Source organism: Vigna unguiculata, chromosome 8, assembly GCF_037176805.1.
Source record: "Vigna unguiculata cultivar grain cowpea cultivar isolate G323 ecotype 2 chromosome 8, ASM3717680v1, whole genome shotgun sequence".
Classification (NCBI taxonomy): domain Eukaryota; kingdom Viridiplantae; phylum Streptophyta; class Magnoliopsida; order Fabales; family Fabaceae; genus Vigna; species Vigna unguiculata.
The window spans coordinates 18,938,002-18,949,125 of NC_140799.1; the positions used below are offsets into that span (position 1 = coordinate 18,938,002).

Consider the following 11,124-nt stretch of genomic DNA (forward strand, 5'->3'; position numbering starts at 1 on the left):
CAGTTTTTAGTTTCACCAATTAAACTAGGCCACCACCTTAGACTTGCATGGACTGGAACATGGTGTAGTTAATGGCTTGTGATAATTCCAATTGGTTGCTCCATAAGTCACCACCGCATGAGTTTTTTTAAACCACGTTCACTACACTAAATGCTGCTGTTAAATCAAAATCTGCACCGAAACTGCACCCAAAGTGTTTACTGCTCCAAACAGCACACGAAACTAAGCCCAATGCACCAATTCAAGAAAAAAATTTACTACACCGCTTGAAGTTTGGGAGTGTGGATGAATTTGCTTGTTCTAATTATATTGCTCCGAGAGAGACTACAACGCAACTTTGCTGCTCGGACTGCACTGCTTCAGACAAAATTTTTGTCTATGCCTCTAATTATTTGACTCAGCCAGCAACTTCACACAACCAGTCATTAACTAGACCAGCCCTTTTAAATTAGATTAAAAACGCTGCCACCAATGCTAATACTTCATGCAACTTTGGATGATTTTAGCAATCCATGAACCACGTGTATGCTGCACTAACGTTAGAAAATATTTTTTTCTATATTTTGGTATACCGTGAGTTTTCCAATTGATCAACTAATGAAACAAAATCATCGCACCACTTGGCATCTCTACTCTGGAACAAAATATTTGATGGATCAAAGAATAAAACTTCAGCTTAATAAGAAAGCACACCATGCGTTCGGTCAGATTGGCTAGCCTTTTTACTGCACCAGTTCACCTTTCCAAACTCCATCCTTCAAGAACAACACCTCAAGCTCCTTCTAGCGTGGCACCAGTAGATTGGATGATTAGGCAGTTTTTCCTGCATTACAATTTCCTTATAAACAACTCAAACTGAATGCACACCAATCTGCAGCACCGACTGGACAAAACTGTTCTGCATCAAAAGAAGATTGCCACCAAGCCAATTCAAAATATTGCAGCTTCTTGTTCTAGTTGGGTGATTGTTCTAGCTGCTTTTAAAGTCCATCAATTCAAATCATTCATACAACACGCTGCACCAATTTTCACGTATTTGGTGCTACAATGCTTGCTGCACCGCTTGGAATAAAAAAAATGTGGCCAATTGCTCACACCTCATGCTCGATGCTTCTAGTGCCCACCGCTGGTCAATGGAGCAGTATTGGATTCTTTCACTTCTCCATATGTCAACTTCAACCATGCCACCTCCAAACCACACCAAATCAATTGTTGCACCTAAGTAATGAGGCCAAACAAAAAAACTTCAGCTTTAAATCCCAAAAGTGTGTAACGGTTGCCCACAAATTCAAAATAAATGCTGGTTGTCAGAAACACATCCAATTTCCCTGCATCCACCGCTTTAGAACTTGTTCAACCGTGAGATAATGGGATGGCCTAACTTCTTGATATCACTAACATTCCCGCATGAAGCAAACAAGTGATACTACTACCTCACTATACAGCAACAAAGAATATCAATCCAAACCAAATTTCGTACCATGCTAGAACAAATCCAAGCTGTAATCTCTCTGAAGCATTTCCATAAACACCTTGTATGCATCCACTACCCTATATGCACCGCTTGAAAACCTGCTTGATTTAGTGTCTTGCACTGAGTGGACCACACAAAGCTGCTGGATGACAATGATTGTTGACACTTGTGAAAAGGAAACTGGTTGCTGGGATAGTGAGATCGGTGGTTGTCACCTCCAAACTAAAAATTGCACTAAATTAAGCCATAAACGGGTTATTGTCAAATGGGTTTCTGCTGCACCACATCTTGCCAGAAATAACACCGTCCGCATCCTTTGAATTGACCTACCAAATGTTGCTTTTTCCAATCTTCCTTTGGCTCAACCACACACGGAATCAGCAAAATAGTGACCATGACCTCTTCAAACCGGTTGGGCACACTCATTCACCACTTCTTATCATGGTCTTTGATTATAGTTCACATCGAAAGAGGAACAATGATCGCTTTCCGCCAGAAATTCTTCGGAGCTCACAAGAGCAATGCGTGAGAAGCAAACAACGAGAACCAAAACGCGAACAAATGCAAATGAAAATCCGAAACGACTCGAAAGAGAATCAACCGAGCTCTGATTACCAGATGATGAAGGACCGTCTCGGATTTGGGGAGGAATTCATCTAGAACGAAAATGGGTATAAACCCTAAAACGAAAAGGGGGAAAATGGAGGACGTCGATTGGGGGTTTTTGCGGAACGGAAGGAAATCACGCCACTTGGAGGAGATTCCAAGATAAGTGAGGAAGATCCGCCACTTTGAATCAGAGATTCAAAGATAAGGATCAGTGGTTCTGAGGAGAACCTCAAGACTTGAGAGAAAACTCACTGTTTCATAAAACTCAAATCTGAATACAAATGTTTCTCACAATGGCTTATATACTATGGGCCGAAACACCAAAAAGGCCCAACATAACTAAAGGTCTGGTAAAGCGCAAACAAAAACATTACAAGAATTATAAGAGTTCCTATTCTATGATCTAAAGCTAATCCGAGATCTCTTTAAAGGTCTTGGGCATGATCCCATCAACTGCTCTGAAAACCGTGTGACGATCCCGAACCACGCCTCCATCAGTTAGTCCGCTCTATGTGAGACTAATTGACTCCTTAGAGCGTCAGGATGCAACCTTACCTTGAATCCTTCCAAATTATATAGATAGGGCACCACCATGAACTTCCACTAACAGGGGTCATGGAATTACGTTCCGACCATTGAAGCACCACCATGAGGTTTCACCTAGAGGCTCATGGAATTACGTACTGACCATAGACCAATCATAATCAAACAATAAATGAATACTTATCATGCATATAAATCTCATGTGTAAGACCCGGGAAAAATTAAATAATTAATTAAATAATTATTTAATTAAATGCGGGTAAATAGAATCTTTAAGGTAATAAATACAGAATGTGTGACATGGAAAAGTACTAGCTCAAGTGGTTGAGAGTACTTTGATTGTGTGAGAGGACTTGGGTTCGAGTCCTATGTATGCTATTTTTGTGTGTTATTAAATTAGTATTATTTTTATGTGTATCAAACATGTTGTGGAGTTTTATAATAATTGAATTGTATTGATTAGTATGAGATATGAATTGGTTGAATGGTTTGGCATTGAGTGGCAATTGCATGGGTGTGGGTTCAAACCTTAGAGAGACTCAAATGAAACTTTATTTTTGCTATTTTTAGGTTTGTCTTGAATTTGAAAGGTTAAAGGAAACCCTAGTAAACTTAGCAGCCAAGGATGGCTGAAAAGGCAGAAGGTATCATGCAATTGAAGGGTAATCAACACTGCCAACAAATCTTAATTTCGTTTTCAACCATCAAGCATTATTAAACCACCATTATAAGGCTCATTAGTGGTAAAAAGGAGGGTTTTGGTTAGCTGGAATTGGAGGAGGTATGGTGAGGACCAAGAGTTCAGAGAGGGACGAGTTTCTGGAGTGATAGGCAAGTTGAGTTAGGAGGGTAATTTGGGAGGAAGATATTGGTGAACATTGGAGTTTTCAAGAAGTCAAATTTTGAGCAAGGAAAGCGTTAATCCAGGTTAGGGGAGCTGTTTATGTTGGTTTTATTTTGGATATGATAAACTATGCCATGTGTGATGAAATTGCATTGTGTTTCCTACGTTTTATGATTTTTTTGCAGTTTTTTGAATTTTTCCTAGAAATCGCCTGGCGGTGTTGAAAGACCGCCAGGCGACTCATACGTTCAGGACCCAAAAACTTGGTTTTCTTCATGCATTGCCTGACGGCAAGGTGCTGCCCGCAAGGCGATACGAACTGGCTTGTCCAGTTCTTGCGGATTTTGGGTGTTTCTGTGATGCTGGATGCTTGGGGTTAATTTACATGATGCCTTGCCATGGGCGCATTGATTTGGGGTTCTTATTGAAAGTATTTTGAGATGGGATGGATTTTATTATCTAGGATATTTAAATAATAAATGGAAGATTAAATGTGTGCATGGGGTGTTTCTTACATGTTGGTAGCTGCTATGATAGTTTGGGTGTCCAAGTATATGTAAAATACTGATCAAATTGGGGTGGAATGAATAAAAGTGTAAGAGTTTAGAAACCGAGTTATATTGAGTATGAGAACTAGTTTAAGATAATTAAAAGGGAAAATGATGGGTACAAAAATTAATTGGGTATATGGCAATACTTTGGGTATGGTAATGTTCACAGAATAAGTGGTAGGGATACTATTGTTATTTGTGGCTTGTTCGGTTTGAGAATTAAATGAGGTATGCTATGACATGATAATATTTGAGTTGGCCATGAATTGATTGAACTAAGTGTGTTTTAGTTTTGGTGATATGTCTTAAATACTATGAGTGGTGTGTGGAATTAGTATTGCAAGTTGAGGTCTTCAGACCTATAAAAAGTGTCAAAAACCAGTAGCATTTCGCTACTGGTATGGCACCTAGCCGTGCGGGGCAGACCGCTAGGCGGTAGTGCCTTAAACCAATGGCAGTGGCCACTGCCTGCAGGAGGCGCCTGGCGGCAGGGTTGTGTCCGCCAGGTGGTGACAGAGAATTACAGGCTCTGTTTTGTCAGCGGCGCCTGGCGGTGGGAGTGTGACCTCCGGGCAGTTTTCTGCCAGTATCCGCCTAGCGGTGTCTAGGCGGTGCCAGGCGGTTTTTGTGGCTGTATAATTGGTTGTTGCTTGATTAGTGGACTTGAAGGAATAAGTTCACTTCTTTTATGCTTGGGCTTGATGGACTAAGTCCAATAGGGGTCTGGGATGTGCTTGGTGGTGGGGATACATGATGGGCATGGAACCAGTTGGTTCTCGTTGGCTACTAACGGGCGAGGAGTCCTTAGTATGGTGATTGCATGCGTCGAGCGCACGATGGGCATGGAACCAGCTGGTTCCCGTTGGCTACTATTGGGCGAGGAGTCCATGGTATGGTTATTGCGTGCGTGCCAGGGTCCAAGTTGAGATGACTTGGATGTTTACTACGGATGAGGAGTCTGTAGGGCAGGACTATGAGCGGGATTGGCTCGTAGGGTTGGACCACGAAAGGGTTAGGTTCGTGGGAGCACAGGGAAGTGCCAAAACCTAGTTTCATGCATAGGACTCAGGAAGAAATCTGAGATCAGGGGTGGATAATTTGTAATTAACATATATCAGTAATTTTTTTATTGGGATGGGTATCACATTTAATTTGTTTTTATATGCATAGCTCACCCTATTTGTGTGTGTGTGGCGATGATCAGATGATTTATTATCCAGGAGCAGATGATTTGACAAGTGAGCCAGGAGACGCTTGAGACTAGAGAGCAGGATCATATGGGCTTTTCGAAGATTGAGATTTTTATGTTTTTATGTTTTGAACATTAGCTATTTTGGGCTTTTTTATTTGTAATAATTTTGACTGCGAACATTTACAATGTATTAAACTTTGCGATTTTAATTTTCCCACGTTTTGGGAACATGTGTTTATAAATAAGGAATTACTTATATTATCGTATTTATGTCCTTTTATTTAATTGCTTATGGTATTATCAAAGTAATATTCCTTAGGGATGTTACATCAAGCCCACCTCTGAAACCAATCCTTATTCATGTCACATGTGGAATCCATACCAACTCATTCTTCCCAATCCATGAATATAGAATTTCCCCTCATACCAATACCATGCCACTTTAATACCAACCATTTCATTTAAAACACATGCCAGGGTTATACCTAAAATTCATCATTTCTCACCCATGAACCATTTCCATATCTCATATCAAATCCACATCCAACTCATCATATTCAATTCATGTTAAACTCATAAGCCACAATCCATAGTTCATCTCACTCATACAAAATCACTCAATTCATGCTTTAAAATGTATAATCAGTCCAAACATATGACTATCATTTCCAAACCAAGAAAACCATAACACAAACGCACTAATCGCCCAGCTCCTCGCTCAGGTAGAAGGATCTCGCTCAGGTGAGAGAGTCCTCTCGCTCAGGCGAGCCCCATTCGCCTAGGCGAGGGCCCGAAAAGGGAAATAGTGAACTTACGCGTATTCTCGCTTAGGCGAGACCTATCTCGCTTGAGTGAGACGTTTTCTCGCTCAAAAACAGAGTTGGCCGCTTGAGCGACTACTCGCGTAAAATACCTTGGGCGAGCCTCTGTTAATCTCGCCTAGGCGAGACATGCTTGCTTAGGCGAGAAAACCAGTGCCCACCATTGTTCTCTCGTGCAATAGTCACACAACGGGATCCAAGCAATCCAATAGTGCATCTCACAAGTTCACATCAATACACAAGGCATACATAGAGAAATGACAGTGGCTCAAGCAGAAAAACATAATAAAAGCATGAACCCTAGCTTCCCTTACTTGGAAAGAGTTAGCAGGAACTTTGATACACAACAACGAGCACCACAGTCCTACGGACAGACCAAGTAATTGGAAATAAACGGTGGAACAGAACAGTAACAAGGTTACCACGAAACCCTAACTAGGATTATGAAAATATAGTTGGAGAAGAACTAATATGAGCTAAGGAGTAACTTACATGACTCAGAGAACGAGACTAAACTAGCTCGAAGGTGGTGAAGATCCAAACCCTAATAGACGGAGACGACTGCAACTCTTAGGACAAAGGGGTTGTTTTCTGAAAGTGAGCAGAATGGTTAGGGTTAGGGCAGATTAGGTATGAATTCTCCTTTTGGGCCAACCCTTAGGCCCAATAAATTGAGGTAGCCCTTAAAATAAAAGGGGCAGAATATATGTGGCCCTTACATTTTAAAAATAAAAAGTTTAAAATTCAAATGTAAAATTTTAAAATAATTTTTAATTTTTTTATAATAACTTAAAATAATAAATTTGAAATTTGAAAAGAATTTTAAATAAATTTTAATGTAAGATATAAATATAAATAAACTTAATCTTGTTAAAATTTAATAAAAATATCAATTTTAATAAAAAATATTTGTATTAACTTGAAGAGAGAGAAAATTCTTAATTTAAAAAAAAAATTGTTACTGAATTTAGGCAATAAAAATACAGGAATGAAATTCGGACTAAGATAATGAAACCTGGCATGACAATGACACGTGGCACTGTCACTACCACATCACACCATCACTACCATGTAGAACGACGTTAGCTTGATACATGACAAATTTTTATTTTTTTAAAAGAATAAAAAAAGTAAATTTACAAAAAAGAAACCAAACTGACACGTGAAACCTCTTTAATGTTATTACTGCAGTACTGACAAAAATGACCTTATTGCATCAAATTTACATGATAGGAACTAATTTGAGATACAGAAAACAAAGAGACCAATTTAAAATTTTCTTAAAAAATTGGGACAAATTACATAATTTAACCTTAAAATAATTACAAAAAGTGCAATTATGATAAATAACAAATACTTTATGAAATATTAAAACCATAGGTTTGGCCGACGATAAAAAAATATAATAAAAATAAAAAATTGAAGGAATCATAGTAAGAGTGGGTTGGATCGATGCTCCATTGTTAATGTTTTATAATTAAAGGGCCTAACTAATGGTATAATATAATAAAATAAAAATTAAAAAACATTTCTCTCAAGAACTAACGTAAAGAAATTAATTATTGAATTAAAAAAATTAAAAAGGACACTTAAAAAGGGCTTGACCGACACAAAAGTTGATAAATTAATAAAAGAATTAAGAAATATTTCTGTCGAGACACTACAAAAAAAATTATATTTTAGATGGGGTTTTTTAAAGGAGGTTGTAATAATCCCTGATAGACCATCCCATAATGGAGGTTTTTCTAAACCCCTTATATGTGCCAGTGGTTTTTAAAGAACTGCCAGAAATTTCAAGCTTTGCCTATTTTTACTTTACCTCTTTTGCATTTATTTTTCATATATTCTTGCTCATTTTCATTTTCAGGTAAAATCTAATTTCTTTTAGTCTTCGTCTTTTAAAGGAAATACAATCTCACTCTCTAATGCTCGCGACCCTTCGTCATCAATTTCGCTCTTGCATCTTTGAATTCCAACATTTAATTGGTAAACGGTTTCAATTGCATTTTTGATTTCTCAATTTCTCACGTCTTAAATCTCAGCGGATTTTTCTTTTCAGATGTGTCTTGCTTCGATATCTATGGTGTGTTTTAGGTTCTATGGTGTCTGTGTCGTGGGTTAACGGTGGTTGCTCTGGTGAAGTTTTCATGGTTGAATGTTCACAGCGTGTTGCAGGTTCCCAACCAATTCACAGGTTCGTCGTTGCTTCGAAGGTACACGACTATTTTGATGATTTACGATTGCTTCAATTTCACGGTGTAACTATGCCTTCCAGAATCACGGCTGGTCTTTGTTTTTTTCCTCTCTTGAATAATTGTACTTTTTTTTATATTTGGTATCCCTTCCAAATCAGTAAAAGAACTCAGCCTTAGGAGTTTGAAATTGACCAAGTTTCCAATTTCTTAGGGCAATTCAGAAAGCTTATGACAATTACTAATACTCAACATCTTCAAGGAAGTGATATTACACAGCCCCTTAGGCAATCCAACCATATTCTTGCTATACTCAATATTCAAGTCCTCTAGATTTGGAAAAGCATCTGACATTATCATGTTACTGTTTTTGAAAGCTTGTCTTGTATTATCACACATGTACAAGGATAACTTTATAAAATTCTTCAATATGACAAAGGAAGGAATGAAAATTCTCTCTAGCCTAATTCGTTTTAGATTGTTTAGTGAGCCAAGTAGCTCAAAATTGATCATTTCATGATCTGTGATTCGTTTTAGATTCATTTTAGATTGTTTATTTCTTTTATGTTGAAGCCTTCTATGTTTTTCAGACAACCAACAGTTGTCACATTTGGTTCTTCTTATCTGACTTCATTATGCACTCTTATATTGACATTCGTTTTGATCTTCCTAAGTGAAAATCAAAATAATGTTTGTTTTATCAGTGTTACAGTTGAAGCCTAGAAGTTACTGAAATGGTGAATCCGAATTCAAAGATGGAAGTGTTTGGGAAGTTTACATGGACCATTACCAATTTCTCCACATTAGACTCTGAGGAATTGTACTCGGATACGTTTACTCTCGATGGCCACTCATGGTGCTTCATTCAATTCCTGTCTACTCTACATGTTTCTCTTTCTTATGATTTCATCTGTTTTTCTAATTAAGTTTTTTCACTTTATTTTTAGGAGGGTTTTTATATATCCAAAAGGGAATAAAGTGAGTGTTTGTCAATTTATTTGGAATTCTGGTGCTGCTAGTATGCCTCAGAGATGGGAAAAATTTGCAAATTTTAAATTCATTCTTATTAATCAGCTCCGTCACAGAAGGAATATAATGGAAGGTATATTTCACACTTATCTCTCATTTTGATATTTGAAGTGAAATTAGTTTCTGTAAGCAATTTCATAATTTTATGTAAAAACTCTCCTGTGAATGTATATTCAATTTCTAGAAGAATATGTTCATTTAGCTTCTAATGACCCCTTTACCTTTTTCTATCTTTAAGTTCTTCCTTAATACTTCAAAATCCCACCTTTGCTTGATTGTCAATCTTATTGGTATGTTCTATATATTATCCCAACCCAGTTGGTGTGGTTTAATTTTGTAAGTGAAAAATATTTTACTTAAGAGGTACACATATTCAAATGGATTCGGTAAAGCTGCAACAAAACGCTACCACCCTCACTCATCTATTATATATACATATATCTTATTATTTTGTTTTAAACTAGTTGTTAAGCAACTCACTTTTGATATATGAATTTTTCAGAAATGGGTGTGTTTTAACTTTGGCATCAATGTGATTAATTTATGGTGATATAATTGCAAAATTTACATTTTATCGTGCCCCAGAAGTAGAGATATTCATGAAGCCTACAGACCTAACGTGCGTAGTTGTTCCTGTTTTTCCTCCATCAGAATCCAACATAGTATTGTAGAAACTAACATTTTAGTCTTCTTTATTTTCTTACATGATCCATCATGATCCTTCTGCAACTGTAATGGATTTGGAAGATTTTAAGATTTTTAACTAAGTCAAAAATTTATAATGTTTAAAATTTACCAACTTTACCAAACCGCTACTTTTAAGCAGATGAAACTTTGATTTTGTATATTATCTTGTGATAGAAGATTCTATTACTGTTTTTTGTATTATTATTTATGTAAATTTGATGCTCGCGTGAGTATTTAGTGCGTTAAGTTGCCCTATTTCATTTAACATTTTTGTGATGTGATAATTGCTAGTTTTAGGAATTTTTTTACTAGAAGAACTAAAATCAGAAACATGAATCTCTGAGAAGAAAAGTTCCATGAAGTATATTGAATACTGAACTAAAATCAGAAACACGAATACTTTAATTCTTACATACTTGAAATTTATCTCATTTCATAATTCTTACATACTTGAAATTTATCTCACCTAATATTTATCTCTTGATGCAAAATCAATTTAATAAAATCTTATTATGAAATGTTTAGAATCTAATACAATACAATATTGATCACGTGAAGGCAATAGCGGGGGTTTTAAAAATCTCAAGCAATAACGGAGGTTCAAAAATCCCAAGCAATAGTGGGGGTTTCAAAAACCCTAGACAATAGTGGGGGTTTTCAAAACCTCAGGCATTAGCGGGGGTTTAAAAAACCCCAAACAGTAGCGGGGGTTCAAAAACCTCCAGTAAGTTGCACTTTACCAAGGGTTGCTAAAAACCCCCAGTAATCTGTTAGCCACGCTGGCTCTTCCAGGGGAATTGCAAACCCCTGGTAAACCCATTAGTGGGGGTTAAAACCCCCAGAAACGCCAAATATAACCCTCACTAAAAATAATTATTTTTGTAGTGAGAGAGCTAGACCAACTCAAAAGAATTAATTATTAAATTAAAAAAATTAAAAGAGTCACATGAAAAAGGCCTAACCGATGCTAACAATTAGTATTTTTGTTTTTTTTTTAAAGTTGGGTCTTTATGACGAATTGTGTTAGAACAGGCTTAGTTCATTCTAATAATTAATAAATAAAAAATAACAAATGTGATCTTTAAGACGCTTACACGTTAGTGGGCATTGATTGTTAACTGTATGTGTAAAACAAAATAAAAGGAAAAAGTAAATTTAAAGTTTTTGTTTGCCATCTCACTC

General features: G+C 36.8%; 1 long non-coding RNA gene across 4 annotated transcripts; it reads left to right on the forward strand.

Annotated features, from left to right (window-relative positions):
• The first annotated feature begins 7,766 nt into the window (after positions 1-7,766).
• Positions 7,767-10,020, forward strand: LOC114195420 (uncharacterized). Of its 4 annotated transcripts, none has more exons than XR_003606480.2 (4): positions 7,767-7,901; positions 8,094-8,247; positions 8,931-9,082; positions 9,174-9,464. It is a non-coding gene; the product is annotated as an uncharacterized LOC114195420 (long non-coding RNA). The 4 variants fall into 4 exon arrangements; XR_003606479.2 differs by having other exon boundaries at positions 7,812-8,020; XR_014984113.1 differs by lacking the exon at positions 7,767-7,901 and adding an exon at positions 9,841-10,020 and having other exon boundaries at positions 7,908-8,247; positions 9,174-9,328.
• Positions 10,021-11,124: the final 1,104 nt, after the last annotated feature.